This window comes from Dama dama, chromosome 32, assembly GCF_033118175.1.
Source record: "Dama dama isolate Ldn47 chromosome 32, ASM3311817v1, whole genome shotgun sequence".
Taxonomy (NCBI): Eukaryota; Metazoa; Chordata; class Mammalia; order Artiodactyla; family Cervidae; genus Dama; species Dama dama.
The window spans coordinates 13,521,422-13,543,846 of record NC_083712.1 but is presented as its reverse complement, the minus strand read 5'-3'; positions in this window follow the sequence as shown (position 1 = coordinate 13,543,846).

Below are 22,425 nucleotides of genomic sequence, written 5' to 3'. Positions count from 1 at the left end.
CAGTGTGAGAGAGATGTGCGCTGAGAGACTAAACCAGCCCTGGCTCCCACTGACATGGAGGGGGGCCATAAGCGAAGGAGGGCAGGCAGCTTCTAAGCATGAAAAGGATGGAAGCCTCCAGAAAGAACAGCATCCTGCTGACACCGTGATTTGAAGCCAGCGAGACCCATTTGGGACTTTGGATCCTCAGAACCACAATAACAAGTATGTGTTCCTTTAAGCCACTTAGCTGGTGGCAATTTGCTAAGCTATAACAGGAAATCAATACAGCAATGACTTAAAATCATGCCTTGAGCCTAAAATGAGGAGCTCAAAAGAGACAAACCTGTGTGTGTTTAATGGAGGAAAAAAATGATAATGGCTGTCAACATTTTACTCAGCTTTATATTTCTTTTTTCACAGAAATGCCTATGGTGCATCTGCCAACTCTTTTTCATCTCAAAGGTTGTATTTGCGACTCAGTCTTAGATTCATATATCGTATATCCCTTTTATCCTTTATTTTTAATTTTTTTTAATCATGGAAAGTTTATCTGACACTGAGTGTGGTTTTGTGGTACTGTTTATTAAAGTTTTATCATATTCTTTATTGGGAATTCAATTTTTAATTTTTGCTTAACTTTTAAAGTTTTTATCTAAATGTATCTGCTGATGTTTTATTGCCATAACATTTCTGAGTGTCTTGTTGCACTATTGCGTGGGAGGAATGCTCTTCTCATTTCAGCACCAAGAAGAGGATGGCTTTTCCATGTGACTCAAGAACCAAACAGCTTCCTGCTCTGGTTCATAGCCAACCTTTCCACCTGGGGCCTCGATCTCATTTCTCTTGCTTACTTGTGGGTGAGGCCCAAATCAGGTCCACCTCCTGCCTCCATGTACTCAATCCATGGCTAATGCAATGGCACCCCACTCCAGTACTCTTGCCTGGAAAATTCCATGGATGGAGGAGCCTGGTAGGCTGCAGTCTGTGGGGTCCCTCGGAGTTGGACATGACTGAGCCACTTCACTTTCAATTTTCACTTTCATGCACAGGAGAAGGAAATGGCAACCCACTCCAGTGTTCTTGCCTGGGAAAACCCAGGGACGGGAGAGCCTGGTGGGCTGCTGTCTATGGGTCGCACAGAGTCAGACACAACTGAAATGACTAAGCAGCAGTAGCACTGCATCTATAGAAACTAACAGCAGGGATTGACCTGGCAGTCCAGTGGTTAAAGACTTCATGCTGCCAATGCAGGGGGCTGGAATCCATCCCTGGTTGTGGAACTAACACTCCACATGCTAAAGAGACCAAAAGTTCCAAAACAGACAAACAAAAAACACCCCCCAAAAGCCAGTGTTTAAAAAAATAAAACCTAAAAGAAGGAAACAGTTCTTCATTGACATGATAGCAATCATGAGCTCGGATTTCTTTGCACTTAGTTTTTCAGCAAAACTCTTCAGAAGGAGTGTCTGCAGCCTCCACTTCCTCTCGTCACTCTTAGGGTGGTTGGTACCATCAAGTCTGGCTGGTCCCAGCCCTCTCCCCCTGGATGACTCCTGCCAACAGGGATCACGAGCCATCTGGTGTGACCTCACTCAGCCCTTCCTCTGCCCTTTTTTGACCTGCCCCTCATTGTGTGGCAATGGACAGGGGCTCTCGGCTGTCTCTGCCTGAGTGACGGGCCACAGTCCACCTGAGAAGGGCGGAGAAGCCAAGTGTAAAGCAGGTTTTCTGGAGAGAGAGAGACATCGGTGGTTGAAGAAGGTGTGGGAATAGATGCCTAACATTTAGGGAGTCAGTGTAAAGGATCACTTTCCATATAAGAGTACAAGGGAGAAGTGTGACCCAATGCTTTTTAGTTTATGTTTTCTTTTCTATTATTATAAAAATACTGTTGCTTGGGCCAACGAAGCAAAACCCTCACAGCTATTCTGTAGCATTAGGTAAGACTTATTGAAACAGCTTACTGCAAACACTCATTCTATTTTTAGGTTGATATCACTAAATTAAAATAGATCTCTACTTAGTGAAAGAGTCAAATGCTGATCAAAAGATTAAAAGTGAAAACATTTTATTGCTAAGTTGCCTCAGGACAGAGAGAAAAATGTCAGAACATACAGTTCATGTAAGATGGAAGAGAGGTGGGTGAGTGAAGGCTAGAGACCATGATGTATTATGCCAAGCTTTGACCTGTTATGCTGGGAATGGGTGAGTGGGTGCTTGTGCTCAGGAACACGTTGGCATAAAGCAACTTAATGGGCTCACTCCAGAGCCTCAAAACTCTAAGGATTTTGCCCGAGCCTTCCTTCCTTTTCTCCTTGCCTCCTTCTCTCCCTGATTCCCTCCATTCATCCATTTATTCATTCACCCATAAGTTGATGTTTCCATACTAGGACCTGTTCATACAGACATTTGACTGATTACCTGCTCTGTGCCAGGCTCTGTTCAAGATGTGAGAGAATAAAACAGGACTTGTTGCTTTAGATATTTACATATAAAGAAAACGAGAGATATGAACACTGTAAAGCAAAACTGAGATGGAGAGAAGGAAGAGATGGAGAAAAATTTCAGTTATTTACCTGGTATGCGTGGGTGCTGAGTTACTTCAGTCATGTCCAACTCCTTCCAACCCCATGGACTACAGCCCATCAGGCTGCTCTGGCCTTTGGTTTCCCAGACAAGAACAGTGGAGTGAGTTATTTGACATCCAGGGGATCTTGCTGACCCAGAGATCAAAACTGCATCTCTTGCATTGGCAGGTGGGCAATTACAACTGGAATTTCCCTGGCAATCCAGTGGTTAGGATCCCTAGCTTTCAATGCAGGGGGCGCAGGTTCCGTCCCTGGTTGACAAAATTAAACACAAGATAGATTAAAAGTTTACAAAAACCACACAACTCCTAAAAGAAAGCATAGGAGAAAAATTCTTTGGCATGGGTCTCCACAAGGATGGTTTTGAGCTTGACACCAAAAGCACAAGCCACAAAAACAAAGCTAGACGGTAGGATCCATCAAACTGAAAACTTCTGCACAGCAAAGGAGACAATGAACAACCTGAAAAGACGGTGCTCTTCTAATGCTCCAGGGATCTCTGAGTCTGGAGGAGATGGCAGCAGTGCTGCGGGAGAGAGTGGGGTGAGAGAGGATGGTCACGTCCCAGGTCATGTCCGAGTCCCTGGGATGGCCACCCAGTGTGGGCACTTGACTTCACATAGGTAGGAATTCAAGAGCGAGTCATGGTGAAGTGAAAGAAGGTCGATCCAGGGAGGAAACACACTACACAGAGAGCGTTGGCCATCCTGGAAGGCAAGCCAAGCACCAGAGTATGGGCCTGTCAGTGTTTATAGGGGTGGGTCATTTCATAGGCTGATGAGTGGGACGAGGATGTCAGCTATTTTCAGGAAAGAGTGGGGATTTCCAGGAACTGGATCAGCACCCAATTTTTGAGCTTTATGGTCAGCCCTGGAACTGTCATGGCGCCTCTCGGTGTGTCACCTAGCTGCTGCGTTACAAAAGGATTTTAAAAAAAATTTACTTCAAGTCTTAGTTGTGGTATGCAGGATATTCATCTCAGCACACTGGTTTAGTTGCCCCACAGTAAGTGGAGAAGGAAATGACAACCCACTCCAGTATTCTTACCTGAACAATGCAATGGACGTAGGAGCCTGGTGTGCCAAGTCCATGGGGGTGGCAAACAGTTGGACACGACTGAGCGACCTCACTTTCTTTCTTTCACGTGGAATCCTAGTTTCCAGGCCAGGGACTGAACCCACATCCCCTGCATTGCAAGGCAGAATCTTAACAATCAGACCACCAGGGAAGTCCCTGTCATTCTTTTAGAGGTAGTGCCCCGCCCACTTCCCATCTCATCTGCACCAGATAGCAGGCCTTTGACAGCGCCATGGGAGCTCTCGCCTTACAGGAGAATGTCCAGGTGAGGTTCTCAGGACGCTGTGCTGACTGCAGGCGGCACGCAGGACCCTGTGAAGAGAGGCTGATTTTGCTCCAAGTTACACCACTGCCACTTAGCATGCTGAGGCCTTGGACACACATTTTTGTTGGATTTGCAGCCAATTTTAATTGACTTTTTAAGTCAGTTTTGCCTGTGGCCTCACACGTGGCTTCCTAGTCCTCAGGACCATCTTGTATAAAACTTGGGTCATACCTACCTGGCGGGTTTGTTTAGGGGAACTCAAAGTGGTAACTTGAATACAAGTGGCCAGCTACTGAGCAAGGCTCATTGCAAAATATAAGTGTGGGACAAGTTCAAAGAAAAAATTACTATAAGTGTCAGTGGGGGAGCACAGCATTAGACCCAGCCCTGGTCCCTTTCTGAGGACAGGTGTGACCGGGGTATGACCCGGGTGACCATCAGAAGCCATGGCACCCACCCCATCCACAGGAGAAGGGAACTGGGAACAACGGCCTTTGCCCATTAACACCCAGGGCTCTGTGCTGAGAACACTTCTGTTTGTGGAGTCATAGATTGAAGGGGTTTGTGCTTCAAAACCTTATCTGTAGGACTAGACACCCCTTCTTGCCTGAGGAAGTGATGCACTCTCCCGGAAAGACACTGCCTCAATTTCCTACTCACAGGTTAAAGGTTTGGGGACACAGCATTTATCTTCCCTTTAAAGAGTGAGACCCTGAGTTGCCTCTCAGCCCAGGCATGAAGCAACCATGATCCACATGGCCTTGTTTGGCTTTGAACCTCTGAAAACTAATAATCCATTTAGAGTTTACCTACAATGAACCCTTCCCTCTATCTTATATTAACCCATCTCTGGTTTCTGGTGAGCCACCCCATGGTTTCTTGGGTGTGTGACCTCCTTGCTGAAGCAACAGGACCCTTCCCTGATGGACAGAGATGCCCCTGGGCTTTATCTCCAGATTAACAGCTCTGCAAAGCAGTCATCTTTAGATCTTGCCTAGGAAAAATAAGCCATTGCAATTGGAGAATTCCTACAAGGGCCATGTCCCACTAGTGAGGAACTGTGGCAAGAAACTCTCTTGAAATTCACCAATGTCACCGTGCAAGCCTTTTGGAAACTTCCTTCTGTGAAAACTCATGCCCGGGCTGACACATAAAACTGCATCATCTTGCTTAAACTGCATCTTCCTTAAAAGAAAAAAAAAAATATCTGCATCTTCCTTAAAAGAAAAAAAAAAATCTGCTGTGCTGCAAACCATAGATCGTTAAAACACACCAATTTTTATTTTGTTTATCTATTTAGGCTACAGCAGGTCATTGTTGTGGCATGTGGGTTCTAGTTCCCTGACCTGCTATGCTTGGGAGTACAGTCTTACCCAATGGACCATCAAGGAAGTCCCGGAAAACAGCATTTTAAAAAATTACATTTAAAAAAAACTTTGAATTGGAGTATAGCTGACTAATACTGTTGTGATGGTTTCAGGTGGACAGCAAAGAGACACAGCCAGGCATATACAGGTATCCATTCTCCCCCAAACTCCCTTCCCATCCAAGCTGTCACATAACATTAAGCAGAGTTCCCTGAAAAAGCATTTTCAATGAAGAGCCACTGCAGACAACCATTTAGTCTCACTTCTTTCTCCAGTGTAGTATTAGAGCATACATGTAAATTAACCCTGCAACATAGAGTTTGACTGCAAGGTCCATAAATAAACAGATACATACATATATATATATATATATATATATATATATCTTATGTATCAGTTCAGTTCAGTTCAGTCACTCAGTCGTGTCTGACTCTTTGCAACCCCATGAATCACAGCAGGCCAGGCCTCCCTGTCCATCACCAACTCCCGGAGTTAACCCAAACTCACGTCATCAAGTTTGTGATGCCATCCAGCCATCTCATCCTCTGTCATCCCCTTCTCCTCCTGCCCCAATCCCTCCCAGCATCAGGGTCTTTTCCAGTGAGTCACCTCTTTACATGAGGTGGCCAAATATTGGAGTTTCAGCTTCAACATCAGTCCTTCCAATGAACACACAGGACTGATCTCCTTTAGGATGGACTGGTTGGATCTGTATAGATAATGATATATATATAACTAGATGATGTCTGCCTCTCTCAAATATCATGTAGAGCTAAAGCAGAGGGAATCATGATCAAGACAACTTATTTTCCATCAGAAAAATCCCATGCCGTGGTGCCAGCTAGGGACTCTGTCTGTTCGAGGCAGCCTCCATGGCTTTGCCGAGCCTCAGATGTGAGATGCTGAGCCACAGCGGGTAACCTGAACAGGACTGAAGTTCTGGAGGTTCCTTCAGGACCGGGTCCACCCGGGGTACCCACATTTCGAAAGGGCTTGGAGTTCTACTCAGAGCTGCATGGCAAGCTCCATCCTAGGTTTAGCATTTCTGAAAAGCCAGGTCAGTGTCTCTCCAGCACTGAGATGGATGGATGTTACTAAGTGAGGGATGTTACTTAGTGATGGAGGTCCCTCTTAACCCAGTGAAGGGATCCCCACTGCTGGACCTTTATGATACTAGGCTGGGGAGATGCGTTCAGTGGCAGTATCATCCTCCCACTCTGTCTCTGATGAAAGGAAACGAAGCACCCTTCTGCCCATCACGTGTCCCACTGATTTTCTATGAGACTGGCATGTGATTGTCTTGCAGTGAATTAAGAAAAGTTTTTTTTCCCTTTCTTTTTGCCCTTTTGCATCTTTCTCCACTTTAACTGTTCCTAACCTACAGTCTGCACGGATAACAAGTATCTTCTTATCACAAGACTAACTGATAATGCAAACTACATCAGCAGCTATTGCCCTCCATTTCTGCAGGAGTCACATCTGCATCTGTTATCCTTTAATTTAGTCTAGCCACATCCTGATACTTAACTCTATCGCATAATAAACCTCCCCTTTTAGTTTAATTTCCCTTCCTTTGCTCTGTGTTACCTCATGTTGATGCTTAACTTTATGGTACACTCTCTTGGAAGCCACCCCCTAGCGGTTTGCTTTCCCCCTTCTGTATTACAGGAAGAACATTGCCAGGAAATCCCCAAAGGACAATGGACCCAACCAACAGGACCAACTGCCAGACCCAAAAACCAGCTACCTGACTCTGGCCTATTGATGGTTTCCAAACAGTGCAAAAAGAGAGCATTCAGGACCCCTACACCTTTTGTGGTGTATCTCCAACCCCTGACTGTGAGCACCAATTGTATGATGCCCTCGATATCCCATGGAGGGGAGACAGACTCCATGAGGCAAGAGCCTACCGTGTTCTCCCTTCTGCCAGCTTAAGGGTTAAAGCCATCTTTCCGTTTGCTCCAAAATCTGTCTCCACAAGTTTTATTCAGCTCCAGTGGGCAGAGAAATCCAAGATGTTGGCGGCGACTGTTACAGCCAACCTGTAACAGGCTAGCTGGCGTGGCGAGAGGGTTGGGACCACTGGGTCTCTTCCCTCAGGGCCCCAGGGGCCAGAAAGAGGATGGCTGTCTCTGTGGATGCTGGGAGTCAGCAAGTCTTGCCCAGGGAGTGAAATTGCCTCTGAATGAGTTAGTCCCTATTTGGGCCTGAAACAGCCTTGGAGGAAAACAGTGTATGTGTGAGTTGCTTAGTTGTGTCCGCCTCTCTGCAACCCCACAGACTGCAGCACACCAGGCCCCAATGTCCATGGGACTCTCCAGGCAAGAACCCTGGAGTTGGTTGCCATTTCCTTCTCCAAAAGAACTAAAGAAATAACGAAAGTGAAGTCATTCAGTCATGTCCGACTCTCTGCGACCCCATGGACTGTAGCCTACCAGGCTTCTCCATCCTTGGAATTTTCCGGCAAGAGGACTGAAGTGGGTTGCCCTGTGCTTCTGCACAGGAAAACAGTGGGCAGATTCAAAGCCCTGGAGGGGTGAGGGTGGGGCTGGGGAGCAGGTAAGCCAAGGTTGAGCAAGAAGTCTGTGCCCCTGCCAGGGGAGACAGGTCCCTGAGCCTTGCCATACCCTTGCCCAACAGCTGAACTGACAGCCAGGGAGAAGCATCTGGTCAAAAGGGCAGCAGGAAAGCTTTTTCTGGGGTTTTCAACAGCCTCATTAGCATAAGAGTGACTGACCCTGCTCTGTGCTATAAAGGCCACTTTCATGTCACATAGATAGAGACTCAGTTAACCAGTTCATAAGAACCAAATCCACAGCCAGCGCGGAATTCCTCCCGGAACCGGGGACCTTTATAAAGCGGCAAGCACAGCCTCTGCTCCAGCGTCAGCCCCAGAGCTCCGGCCGCCAGCATGAGGCTCCATCACCTGCTCCTCGCGCTCCTCTTCCTGGTCCTGTCTGCTGGGTCAGGTGAGCTCCTGGGAGCCCCGGGGGAGCCGCGGGCTCTCTCTCCTGTTTCTACCCCCTTCTGTCCCGCTACCCTCATCTACACGGGGTCAGACTAAACCCACCATATGTGATGCTTCTGAGAAGACAGCGCTGAGTCCTTAGTAGCGGGAGGGATCTGAGAACCGCTGGCTGTTTCTAAGCCACTCTAGTGAGTCAAAGCTTCTGAGTCCATCTCCTCATTGGTTTTATGAGGAGGAAACAGAAGATGCCTCTGATGAGTGACTCTTTTTATCTTTTTCATAAAACCAAGAAATCTGATTTTGTCCCATGACAGAAGCGCAGAATGGCGCTTTATAAATCTTTCTACTTGAAGGGGGGCGGCTCTGGGCAACCAGAGAAGTCCAGAGGAGAGTCAGGCCGAGCCTGGGCTTCGGGAGCTGCTCTTGGGACGCTCCGTGCTGAGTCTCCTCAGCAGGAAGGTCCTCCAGGACACGTCGCTGACAATGCGACCCTCGCTCCTCAGCTGGGAGGCAGCACAGCCAAAGCAGTGTGCAGGATCGGATGTCTAATTTTCATCTTACCCTTGATATTTCCAGAAATAGGATGAAAATATGTAGGAAGAAAGGAAGGACGACGGAAGGAGGGAGAGAGAGGATGGGGAGACTGAGACCTTACATCTGATTAGATGTCAAAATGAAGTTGAAAAGCCCTTGTCATCAGTGTTGTTTATGACTATAACCCAACTCTTACACAGTGGCAGGGAGAGACGCCAGGGGTGTGAGGATGACGGCCGCTCAGTGCCCAGGGCCCAGGTTCAATCCCTGGGGGTGGAACTAGAGAGACCAGATGTGCCTTGTGGTCAGAAGGAAAAGGGCATGTGAGGGAGATGGAAAGGCCACTGGTCGGAAGGAAACCACAAAGGGAGGAGGAGAGCGTCTGAATAAGTGGAAAGGCCGCTGGTCAGGAGGAAACCAGTAAGGGAGGAGGAGAGCCTATGAGGAAAGCGGAAAGCCTGCTGGTCAGGAGGAAACCACAAAGGGATGAGGAGAGCCTGTGAGGAAAGCGGGAAGGCCGCTGGTCAGGAGAAAACCACAAAAGGATGAGGAGAGCCTGTCAGGAAAGCGGGAAGGCCACTGGTCAGGAGGAAACCACAAAGGGAGGAGGAGAGGGGCTGACACGCCCCAGCGCTGAGAGCTCTGAGTCAGTAGAGACAATGATAGAAAACTTTTTTTCCTGAATCATTATCACTCTCAGTTGTAAGTTAGGTTGAGAGTAAGTTCTCTTTAAACAGTTCTTACAGTTTCAGCTGCATCTTTTCCTCCTATCTCAGCTCCACTACTTGACTGACTCCATGAGTCGGAAAACTAGACGGTGAAAATAGACACCCGCGGGCCTCTTCTGACTCCTGACCAGAAGGTGGATGCAGCAGAGCTTCCTGGTCTTTGGCCTCGTGGTGGAGCTGACCCCGCACACAACCATGCTCCTCACGCCCCAGTCCCTCAGCCTCTGCTTCTGGAAACGTGAGGGTCCACCGGAGCCCTGGCAGGGTCAGCGTTTGTCAGGAAACTGGTCCACGGTGTCCTGAACTCACATCCTGTTGTCACGAGGCTGTGTCTGCATCTCAGCACAGAAAGCCCCAGGGCCTCGCTCAGAGGGCACACAGCTGCCCTTCTCAAGATGCCGCTTTTCCTGCTGACACATTCTTTCCCTCTTCGTTCTCTTTTTAGGATTTACTTAAGGAATAAGAACTGTTGTAGGCTGCCGTTGGAGTAGAGGCGTTTGTCTGCCGATCAGGTGCCCTGGAAGCATGATAGAGATTGGCACCTGTCTAGGGCCCCGAGTAAAATGCTGCAGAAGGAGATAAAAGAAGGAGAAGAGGTGGCCAGGACAGATGAGGAGTCAGAAACTGCACCCTTCGACAGAGCATCTAAAATTTAAACCAGAATAAATTTTGTTCAAAATTACAGGATTGCCCACTGGTCACTGAGGTTGTTGTGTGATGTCTGATCCCAGGCGATTTCCCAAATCCCTGAGGATGCTCTCTGAGCTCCTTACGGGGATCATTGGGGGACATGGTGGGTGCTCTGATCCCCCTGTTCCTTGGGGGCCTGACCTTCCCCAGCCCCTCTGTCTCTGTCCTTCCTGCTTCCCAGCCCAGGGCACCCTGGCCTGCCCCTCGTCTCCCCTCAAACATGCACCCCAAGGGTCCAGAATCACCAGAACACCAGGCCCGAGGGAAACCCCGGACCACTGCTCAGGAGGAAACCCCCTCCTCTGTCCCCCTGCAGCCCTCACTTCCATTTGATTTATGCTTCTTCCTCCTTCCTTGTGCACACGTGGATACACTTCCGATTCCCTTTGGACTGTAAGGTCTCTATAGGCATGGACTTGTCCTATTCCTCTATGTGCCGGGCATTGAGCCGAGACATAGCTTCACCAACTGTCATCAGTTGAATGACACAGTTGACGTGGACAAAGCATGTGTCTCTGTGTGGACATGATACGATGCAACTAAATGTGATGGAAAAACAAGTCCTGTGGAAGCACAATTCAGTGAGGACAACACAGCACGGAACTCAGAGCCCGCCAGGGCAGGGTGAGCACTTGGACCTCAGCCTGCCTGCAGTTTCTTCAGAGGGTTTCCCAGTTAAACCAAGAGCCTGGCTGGTGCACGCGGTATGTGTGAGCAGCTCTCTGGTCTTCACACTAACTCTTCCCTCAGTGCAAGCTGAGGTCACCAAAGGGATGGTGTTAGGAGACAGGACGTTTGGGAGGCTATTTGGTCATGAGGGTGGGACCCTCATGGGTGGAATGAGGGCCTTTATGAAAGAGGTCCCAGAGAGATCGCTCACCCTTGTGCCCTCTGAGGACACAGGGAGAAGACCGCCGTCTACCAGCCACCTGCTCTGTCTTGATCCTGGAGCTCCCAGTCTCCAAAATTTAAAAGTAAAGGTCTGTTGTTAATAAGCCACCTATTACAATACCACATGTAAAACAGATAGCCAGCGGGAATTAGCTGTATCACTCAGGGAACTCTGACAGGGGCTCTGGGACCAGCTGGAAGGGTGGGATGGAGAAGGAGATGGGATGAAGTTTCGGGAGGGAGGGGACATGGGTGAACCCTTGGATGATTCTTATTGGTGTATGACAGAAAACCTCGAAATTCTGTAAAGCAATCATCTTTCAATTAAAAACTAAACTGCAAAAACAGGGCCACCTAGCCTTTGGTGTTTCTGTTTTAATAGCCTGAAAGCACAGACACATGACAAGCGAGAATTCCAGTACAGGTGGAATTATGGTACCTAATCATTGGCCCTTAAGATAGGGAAATGACCTGGATTAACTGACTGTGCCCAATGCCATCTCCTTACAAGGAGCCTTCGATCTGGACGAGGGATGCAGCTCAGTGTCAGAGACGTGGGCTGAGAGACTAAACCAGCCCCGGCTTGCACTGACATGGAGGGGAGCCATAAGCCAAGGAGGGCAGGCAGCTTCTAAGCATGAAAAGGATGGAAGCCTCCAGCGGGAACGGCATCCTGCTGACACCGTGATTTGAAGCCAGCGAGACCCCCTTGGGACTTTGGATCCTAGAACCACAATAACAAGTATGTGATCCTTTAAGCCACTTAGCTTGTGGCAATTTGCTCTGCTGCAACAGGAAATCAGTACAGCAATAGCTTAAACTCATGCCATGAGGCTAAAATGAGGAGCTCAAAAGAGACAAACCTGTGTGTGTTTAATGGAGGAAAAAAATGATAATGGCTGTCAACATTTTACTCCGCTTTATATTTCTTTTTTCACAGAAATGCCCATGGTGCATCTGCCAACTCTTTTTCATCTCAAAGGTTGTATTCGGGACTCAGTCTTACACCTCATATATCTTATATCCCATTTATCCTTTATTTTTAGTTTGTTTTATTATCATGGAACGTTTATCTGCCATTAAATGTGGTTTGGTGGTAGTTTATATAAATTTTTTATCATATTCTTTGTTGGGAATTCAGTTTTTAATTTCTGCTTAACTTTAAGTTGCATTCTTGTATCTGTTGTTCCTGTTGATGTTTTATTGCCATAACATTTCTGGGTGTCATGTTGGATTCCTGCATGGGAGAAATGCTCTTCTCATTTCAGCACCAAGAAGAGGATGGCTTTCCCATGTGATTCATGAACCAAATGGGCTCATGCTTTGGTCCAAGGCCAGTTATTATTTCACCTGGGCCTGGGTCTCATTTCTTGTGCTTACTCAGGGGTGAGACCCAAACCACCTCCACCTCTTGCCCCTGTCTACTGCAGCTACAAAAACTAAAAGCAGGGACTTACCTGGTGGTCCAGTGGTTAAAACTCCAGCTGCCAATGCGGGAGCACGGGTTCAATCCCTGGTCAGGAAACTAAGATCCCATATGCTACAGTTCAGTTCAGTTGCCCAGTCATGTCTGACTCTTTGGGACCCCATGGACTGCAGCACGCAAGGCCTCCCTGTCCATCAATAACTCCCAGAGGTTACTCAAACTCATGTCCATCAAGTCAGTGATGCCATCCAACCATCTCATCCTCTGTCATCCCCTTCTCCTCCCATCTTCAATCTTTCCTAGCATCAGGGTCTTTTCAAATGAGTCACTTCTTTGCATCAGGTGGCCAAAGGATTGAAGTTTCAGCTTCAGCATCAGTCCTTCCAATGAATATTCAGGACTGATTTCCTTTAGGATGGACTGGTTGGATCTCCTTGCAGTCTAAGAGACTCTCAAGAGTCTTCTCCAACACCACAGTTCAAAGGCATCAGTTCTTCGGTGCTCAGCTTTCTTTATGGTTCAACTCTCACATCCATACATGACCACTGGAAAAATCAGAGATTTGACTAGATGGACCTTTGCTGGCAAACATATGTCTCTGCTTTTTAATAAGCTGTCTAGGTTGGTCATAGCTTTTCTTACAAGGAGCAAGCTTCTTTTAATTTCATGGCTGCAGTCACCATCTGCAGTGATTTTGGAGCCCAGAAAAATAAAGCCTCTCACTGCTTCCACTGTTTCTCCATCTATTTGCGATGAAGTGATGGGACCAGGTGCCATGATCTTAGTTTTCTGAATGTTGAATTTTAAGCCAACTTTTTCTCTCTCCTCTTTCACTTTCATCAAGAGGCTCTTTAGTTCTTCTTTGCTTTCTGTCATAAGGGTGGTGTCATCTGCATAGCTGAGATTATTAATATTTCTTCTGGCAATCTTGATTCCAGCTTGTGATTCATCCAGTCCAGCATTTCACATGACATACTCTGCATATAAGTTAAATAATCAGGGTGACAATATACAGCCTTGACGTACTCCTTTCCCTATTTGGAACCAGTCTTTTGTTCCATGTCCAGTTCTAACTGTTTCTTCCTGACCTGCATACAGATTTCTCAAAAGGCAGGTCAGGTGGTCTGGTATTCCCATCTCTTATACTCCCCAGGTCGGTAGGTGCCCAGTGTGTTACTGGAGATCAGTGGAGAAATAACTCCAGAAAGAATGAAGAGAAAGAGCCAAAGCAAAAACAACACCCAGTTGTGGATGTGACTGGTGATAGAAGCAAAGTCCAATGCTGTAAAGAGCAATATTGCATAGGAACCTGGAATGTTAGGTCCGTGCATCAAAGCAAATTGGAAGTGGTCAAACAGGAGATGGCAAGAGTGAATGTTGACATTTTAGAAATCAGCGAACTAAAATGCACTGGAATGGGTGAATTTAATTCAGATGACATTATATCTACTACTGTGGGCAAGACTCCCTTAGAAGAAATGGAGTAGCCCTCATAGTCAACAAAAGAGTCTGAAATGAAATACTCGGATGCAATCCCAAAAACCACAAAATGATCTCTGTTCGTTTCCAAGGCAAACCATTCAACATCACAGTAATCCAAGCCTATGCCCATCCAGTAAAGCTGAAGAAGCTAAAGTTGAACGGTTCTATGGAGACCGACAAGACCTTCTAGAACTAACACCCAAAAAAGATATCTTTTTCATCATAGGGGACTGGAATGCAAAAGTAGGAAGTCAAGAAACACCTGGAGTAACAGGCGAATTTGGCCTTGGAGTACAGAATGAAGCAGGCTAATAGAGTTCTGCCAAGAGAATGCACGGTCATAGCAAACACCCTCTTCCAACAACACAAGAAAAGACTCTACACATGGACATCACCAGATGGTCAACACTGAAATCAGACTGATTATATTCTTTGCAGCCAAAGATGGAGAAGCTCTCTATAGTCAGCAAAAACAAGACTGGGAGCTGACTGTGGCTCAGATCATGAACTCCTTATTGCAAAATTCAGACTTCAGTTGAAGAAAGTAGGGAATACCACTAGACCATTCAGGTATGACCTAAATCAAATCCCTTACGATTATACAATGGAAGTGAGAAATAGATTCAAGGGATTAGATCTGGTAGACAGAGTGCCTGTTGAACTATGGACGGAGGTTCATGACATTGCAAACATTAGCACGGTCTTTTTAGTGCTTATTTTTTCAGCAAAACCCTTTTGCTGAAAAGTGGCAGCTCCCACTTCCTCTCATCCCTATAGGGGAATTGATCCTGTTGCAGTGAATTAAGAAAAGTTTTGTTTTCTTTTTTCTTCCTCTTTTTTCTTTTGAGTCTTTCCCTACTTCCTTGTTTTTGTTTAGTCACTCAGTCCTGTCCAACTCTCTGTTACCCCATGGATGGCAGCACACCACACTTCCCTCTCCATCTCTTAGAAGTTGCTCAGACTCATGTCCATTGAGTCGGTGATGCCATCCAACCATCTCATCCTCTGTCATCCCCTTCTTCTGCTGACTTCAATCTTTCCCAGCAATTGGGTCTTTTCTAATGAGTTGGCTCTTCGAATCAGGTGGCCGAAGTACTGGAGTTTCAGTTTCAGGATCAGCCCTTCCAATGAATATTCAGGACTGATTTCCTTTAGGATGGACTGGTTGGATCTCCTTGCTTCCCAAGGGACTCTCAAGAGTCTTTTCTAAAACCACAGTTCAAAAGCATCAGTTCTTCATCACTCATCCTTCTTTATGGTCCAATTCTCACATGCATACATGGCTACTGGAAAAACCATAGCTTTGAATAGTCAGATATTTTTCAGCAAAGTAATGTTTCTACTTTTTAATAAGCTGTCTAGGTTGGTCATAGCTTTTCTTACAAGGAGCAAGCATCTTTTAATTTCATGGCTGCAGTCACCATCTGCAGTGATTTTGGAGTGCAAGAATTTAGTCTTTCACTGTTTCCACTGTTTCCCCATCTATTGGCCACGAAATGATGGTATGATATGCCATGATTTTAGATTTTTGAATGTCGAGTTTTAAGTCAGCTTTTTCCACTCTTCGCTTTCACCTTCATCAAGAGGCTCTTTAGTTCCTCTTCACTTTCTGTCATAAGACTGGTATCATCTGCATATCTGAGGTTACTGATATTTCTTCCGGCAATCTTGATCCAGCTTGTGCTTCATCCAGCCTGGTATTTCACATGATGTACTCTGCATATAAGTTAAATAAGCAGGGTGACAATATACAGCCTTGACTTACTACTTTCCCAGTTGGAACCAATCTGTTTTTCCATGTCCGGGTCTAACTGTTGCTTCTTGACCTGCATACAGGTTTTGCATGGGGGAAGGTCAGGTGGTCTGGTATTCCCATCTCTTTCAGAATTTTCCAGTTTATTGTGATCCACACAGTCAAAGGCTTTAGCATAGTCAATGAAGCAGAAGTAGATGTTTGCTGGAATTGTCTTGCTTTTTCTATGGTCCAACAGATGTTGGCAATTTGATCTCTGGTTCCTCTGCCGTTTCTAAATCTAGCTTGAACATTTAGAAGCTCTCAGTTCACATAATGTTGAAGCCTAGCTTGAAGGATTTTGAGCATTACTTTGCTAGCAATCAACAGTCTGCATTGATAACTAAGTCTCTTCTTTTCAGAAGACTAACCTATAATGCAAACTACATCTGTACCTGTTGCCTTCTAACTCTGCAGGAGCCACATTCTGCATCTATTATCCTTTAACTTATTCTAGCCACGTCCTGATACTTAACATTGTGGCATCATAAACCACCCCTTGTAGTTTGTTACCTCTCTTTGCTCTATTTTAACCTCATGTTGATGCTTAACTTTACGGTACACTGTGTTTGGAAGCTACCCCCTAGTAGTTTGCTTTCCCCCTTTTCTATTACAGGAAGAAAGTCACCAGGAAATCCCCAAAAGACAATGGACCCAACCACCAGGACCAACTGCCAGACCCAAATACCTAGCTACCTGACAGTGGCCTATTGACTGTTTCCAAACAGTGCAAAAAGAGAGAATTCAGGACCCCTATACATTTTGTCCCTTATGTCCTACCTCTGACTGTGAGCCCCGACTGTATGATCCCCTGGATTCCCGATGGAGGGGAGACAGGGTCCTTGAGGCAGGAGCCTACCGTGTTCTCCCTTCTTGATGATTAAAGCCATCTTTCTGTTTCCTCCAGACTCTGTCTCTGCAAATTTTATTTGGCTCCAGTGGGCAGAGAAAACTAAGATTTCGGTGGCAACAGTGCCATCGAGTCAGGCTGGTCCCCCACCCCCTTCCCCAGAATGACTTCTACCAACAGGGATCATGAGGCATCCTGTGTGATCTCACTCAGCCCTTCCTCTGCCCTTTGTTGACCTGGCCCCTCACTGTGTGGCAATGGACCGGGGCTCTCAGGTGTCTCTGCCTGAGTGGACGGGCCGCAGTCCACCTGAGAAGGGCGGAGGAACCAACTGCAAGGTAGGTTTTCAGGAGAGAGAGAGAGACATCTGTGGTTGAAGAAGGGGTGGGAATAGATGCGTAATATTTAGGGAGTCAGTGTAAAGGATCGCTTTCAGTATAAGAATACAAGAGAGAAATGTGGCCAATTGTTTTTAGTCTATACTTCCTTTTCTATTATTATAGAAGTACTGTCAAGGAAGTAAAACCCTCACAGCTATTCTGTAGAATTAGATAAGACTTATTGAAACAGCTTACTGCAAACACTCATTCTATTTTTAGGTTGAGGTCACTAAACTAAAATAGATCTCCACTTAGTGAAAGATTGAAATGTTGATCAAAAGATTAAAAGTGAAAACATTTTATTGCTAAGTTGCCTCAGGACAGAGAGAAAAATGTCAGAACATACAGTTCATGTAAGATGGAAGAGAGGTGAGTGAGTGAAGGCTAGAGACCATGATGTATTATAACAAGCTTTGCCCTGTTATGTTGGGAATGGGTGAGTGGGTGCTTGTGCTCAGAAACACTTTGGGATAAAGCAACTTAATGGGCTCTCTCCAGACCTTCAAAACCCTAAGGATTATGTCCAAGCCTTCCTTCCTTTTCTCCTTCCCTCCTTCCCTCCCTGATTCCCTCCATTCATCCATTTACTCATTCACCCATATGTTGACTCTTCCATACTAATATCTATTCATAGAAACAAATGTTTGATCACCTGCTCTATGCCAAGCACTGTTCTAGGTGCTGAGAATGTGAGATAATAAAACAGGATTTGTTACTTTGGAGATTTACATAAAAAGAAAAAGAGAGAGATGAACACTGTAAAGCAAAACTATGTGGAGAGAAGGAAGAGATGGAGAAAAATATCAATGATTTACATGGTATGCGTGTGTGCTAAGTCACTTCAATCATGTCCAACTCTTTGTGACCCCATGGACTGTAGCCCACCAGGCTCCTCTGTCCACGGGATTCTCCAGGCAAGAATACTGGAGTGGGTTGCCATTCCCTTCTCCAGGGGATCTTCCCAACCCAGGGATCAAAACTGCATCTCCTGCATGGGCAGGTGGGCTCTTTATCACTAGGGCCACCTGGGAAGCCCCTTATCTGGTATCCTTTGGTGCTTTTTGCTCATGAATACATTGGTGAATTACAGGTATTAAGAAATACTCTAGCCCATAAAGCCTCACCTGACTGTGGTCTATGCAAGAGCTTGCTTAGGATGGATCAATTCTCTCTATAAATGGTAGCCAAAAAAAAAAAGTTGAGAGTGAAAAAAAGATAATTTTAATTTCCAAAATTCCTTCTCCTTTTTCGGTTGTAAAAGGTGTAGGTGTGGTGGGTTGTTGTTGTTCAGCCAATCAGTGGTGTCCAACTCTGCGATCCCATGGATTGAGGGTGTTTATTCTGAAAGGAGAAATGGACAGATGCAGAGACATGAAATAAAGGTGAAAACAGAAATGAATAATTTGCTAACAGAATTCAATTTTTAATGATTTTTCTCCAAAAAATGCACCAAACCTCAGAGCCATAAGCAGAAGTGAGAATTAGTGTGGAAACCCTGACTTGCTGCAAACCTCTTCCTTTACAACAGGCAAATGCTTGGACCGTGTGTCCATAGATGATGAAACATCCTCAAATTAGGCCCAGCGCCAGCTGAACATCTCTAGTAGGAATAAAAGCACTTTCTTTCCAGCTGAAGTTTTCAAACTCTTCCCCAGATCGCCTGCCCCGATTCAGGTGTGCCACGAGACACTGGTTCTGCTTGGAATTCCAAAAACTCCTTTCCCATCATGAAACTGCTCTACCTTCTCTTCGTCTTACTTGTGTGTCTTATGCAGACAACAGCAGGTAAGTGGCAGATGCAACTGGTCGGGTGATCTGGTGGATGACCTTGAAGCCGGGAGTAGGGAAGGTCAAGTTGATTCATCATCCAGTGATGTGCTAAACGGAATAATATCACGTCTGAGAGAAGCATAGCATATATGACATGCTCCAGTTTACAAATAATGAAAGAGAAGCTTAAAGAAGTGAAAAATAGCTTCCCGTGATTGCCCTTAACTAGTCAGTAGTAAACCCATAAATTGTAATGGTGATAGAAAACATTTACAGGGGACTTTACAGCTTACAAATCATTTCCATGTGACTAACAGTAACACTAATAATAATAGTAAATAATATTGACCACTTCCTCTTTAACCAAAACAACAAAACTTTTAATGTCTTATCCCAAATATAGTCCTCATAGCAATATTTATCAGTAGGCCATTTTACAAGATGGGATTAAGAAATGAAGTAATTTGTTCAAAGCAGGGCAGATTGACTGTAAGGAGCACTTTTAACTCAAGCCCAAGCAGGTTTGACTCCAAAGACCTTGTTTTTATGAAATATTCAACAATCCCAGAAAACTAATTTACTTACTGAATTATATAAAATCAGCAAATACTTTAGCTTGAGTATGATTCCAACACTTGGGACATACTTATCCTACAAGATTGTTTGTTGATCACCAAACAATTGTTGAAATCCAAGCTAAACTGGGTGTCCTGCATTTCCCTGCAGCCCTCCTCAGGGGACAGCCTGCTCCAGGCTGTGCTGTGGTGACAGTGCGTCCAGATCTGGGCGTCTTAAAAGAGCCAAAGTTAATTCTTGCTCAAATGACGCCAACCCGTGAGGGCCCAGGTGCTCTGATCAGACCCCACCTCCGAGGAGCAGCCACCACCGTGGGCGCTGCTGGTCCTGTGTCCGAGGAAGGCGCTCTCAGGACTCTCGTGCTGGTGCTTAAGGGCCCCAGCCCTGAAGGTAAATGTCAGTTCTGCTCAGAATTCATTAACCAAGCAGGTCCGGTTGTTTAGTCACTCCATTGTGGTCCACTCTTTGCGACCCCATGGACTGCCGCCCATCAGGCTCCTCTGTCCATGGGGTTCTCCAGGCAAGGATACTGGAGTGGGCTGCCATTCCTTTCTCCAGGGGATCTTTCTGACCCAGGGATCGAACCTGCATCTCCTGTGTCACCTGCATTGGCTGGCGGATTCTTTACCAGCTTAGCCATCAGGGAAGCCTGAGGGAAGCCCCATAGATGTGTTTAAATGAATGAGCACAATCACCTTCCTATAGAACAATTTATGGCCCCTTCTCAGCTTTTCTACAATTTTTAGAAATGTGGAAAAACATTCTAAGCCTGTAGGTCGCAAGGAGAGTGCCACTTGCGTCCCTGTGGACCGTCATTTGGAGTCCTTGCTATCCAAGATGAATTCTGGTAGCTCTAGTTACACTTGCCTTATTTATTTGTTTCTTTTTCACCTCCCCGTCCTTTATAGGGAAAGAAAAGAAGAACAACCTTGAATGTGAGAAAATGGGTGGTGCCTGCAAGTATCAAAACACCCACGGGTGCGTCATCCTGCCTGGAGAATGCAAGAGTCGGAAGAAACACTGCTGCCGAGTCTAGCTCAGCATCGGGCATCCACAGGCGCGCAGGACTCTCCCCGCCGCGGGGGCCTGTTTAATAAGAGCTGCTGCTCACTCGGGTCCCATGGGTCTTTCTGGGTGCATGAGGTCATGAACTGGATGGGAAGATTTCAGTTGGAAGTCTGGTCACACCACTCGTTCGCTGACTAACTCTGGACAGGCCTTTCCTTTCCTAGGTCTCAGTCCCTGCTCCTGTAACTATTGAAATGGAAGTTCTCCACAACCTAATTCTGTTGGTGGTGGGGTTTAGTTGCTAAATCACGTCTGACTCTTCTGTGATGCCATGGACTGAGAAGCCTGGCGCCAGGCTCCTCAGTCCGTGCGATTTTCCAGGCAAGAACACTGGAGTGGGTCGTCCTTTCCTTTTTCAGGAAATCTTTCTGACCCAGGAATCGAGCCCGCATCGCCTGTGTCTCCTGCATTGGCAGGCAGATTCTTTAGCACTGAGCCCCAGGAGAGCCAACCTGTTAATATGTGCCTACAGATGTATGAACTGGGGGAAAGAGCTTTGAGCGTGTGTGTGTGTGTGTGTGTGTGTGTGTGTGTGTGTGTGTGTGTGTTACAGTGTGAAAAGTCACCGAGGTTTTGTGTCCCTTTGTGGAAGGACATCTGTGTTTCCATTGGCATATGGGTTTCCACATGGTAAACGTGTGCTTAACTTCACAAGAGACAGCAAACTGCTTTCCGAAGCAGCCGTGGTCGCTGCTGATAATCTCAATGGCCTCTGAGTTTCCAGTCTCTACGTGTTCCCATCCCTCGTCACACCTCCATGTAAAATTCTCAGTGTTTCTCTGTTAAAAGGACGAAGGACAAATTCTCTAGTGTCTCAGGTCCTTCATCCATTGGCCACACTTTCTCGAGTTTCATCTTATCTCAGCCTGGTTCTCACACTAACCCCTGACACAGTGTCAGTCTTGTTTCTGGCATATTTTGTGCTCCTCACACTGAAACACACTTACGCTACTTGTCCTCTGACTTTCCCTGCCTGATTCATACTCGCTTTTATAGTCTCAGCTCACACATGGCCTTCACTGTGAAGACATCCTTCATTCACTCAACTTGAGTAAGAGAGGAGACTTTGGTTCCATGGCCTCAGCTACCAGTACAATTCCTGGCACACAGCAGGTATCCAATAGACTTTGACAGAATAGTCAGTGAATAAAGAAAATGATAGAATGAGGCCTCAGATTTCCAATTTAATTCAGGGATGATCCATTAAATGTGAATTCTTCAGTTTACTTAATTCAGGAAGTTCCATCAAACATGAGTCCTTCAGTTCCTCCTTAAACAGCAGAAGTTCCTACCAGAGCACAACTCTGGCATGGGAATAAGACAATTTATTTCAGTCACACAAGTTTAGCATTCTACTACTGTGTTCCCAACCTGCAGAAAGAACAAAAATGTCTGTTTTTGGAAGAAAGTCTTGAGATCACTATCCGGGGGAGGAAATAATTCAGTCCAACCAGGAATCCCCAAAATATACTGCCAGGAAAGTATTCTGTCTTCTGCACTGCTTTTCCCTCACTTTGTCCCTCCTATTTACTTGCTTGTTAAGCTGAAGGACAAGGCCAGATTTCAAGAGTTTGTTATAAACAGAAATTTTATGCTGCAACTTGGAAGCTGAGATCAGAGACTTTAAACATCTCTCTTGGGCTGACATTTATAGCCAGCCATTGTGCCCTCTGAGATGGGCCATTGTGGAGTTCTCAGATAATGTCTTTCAGAAACACATTAAAATTTCATAACTTTGTGTTTTTATCTTCTTGGAAAGGGATCCCACCAAAAATAAGATGGTAACGCAGCCCTCAGATACTTACTAAAATGTGTAAACATACTCACAGTATGCCACGCACTTGAAGAGTGTCAGCAGCAATACTCTGAAGGTCACTCACCATTCCCACACTAAGAGCATACCCCTGCTTTCAGGGTTTCAGATAAGTCTTACAATTAAGATTAAAGATCTAAACATTAAGACCCTGAAGCCAAGGACCTAGAATGATCAG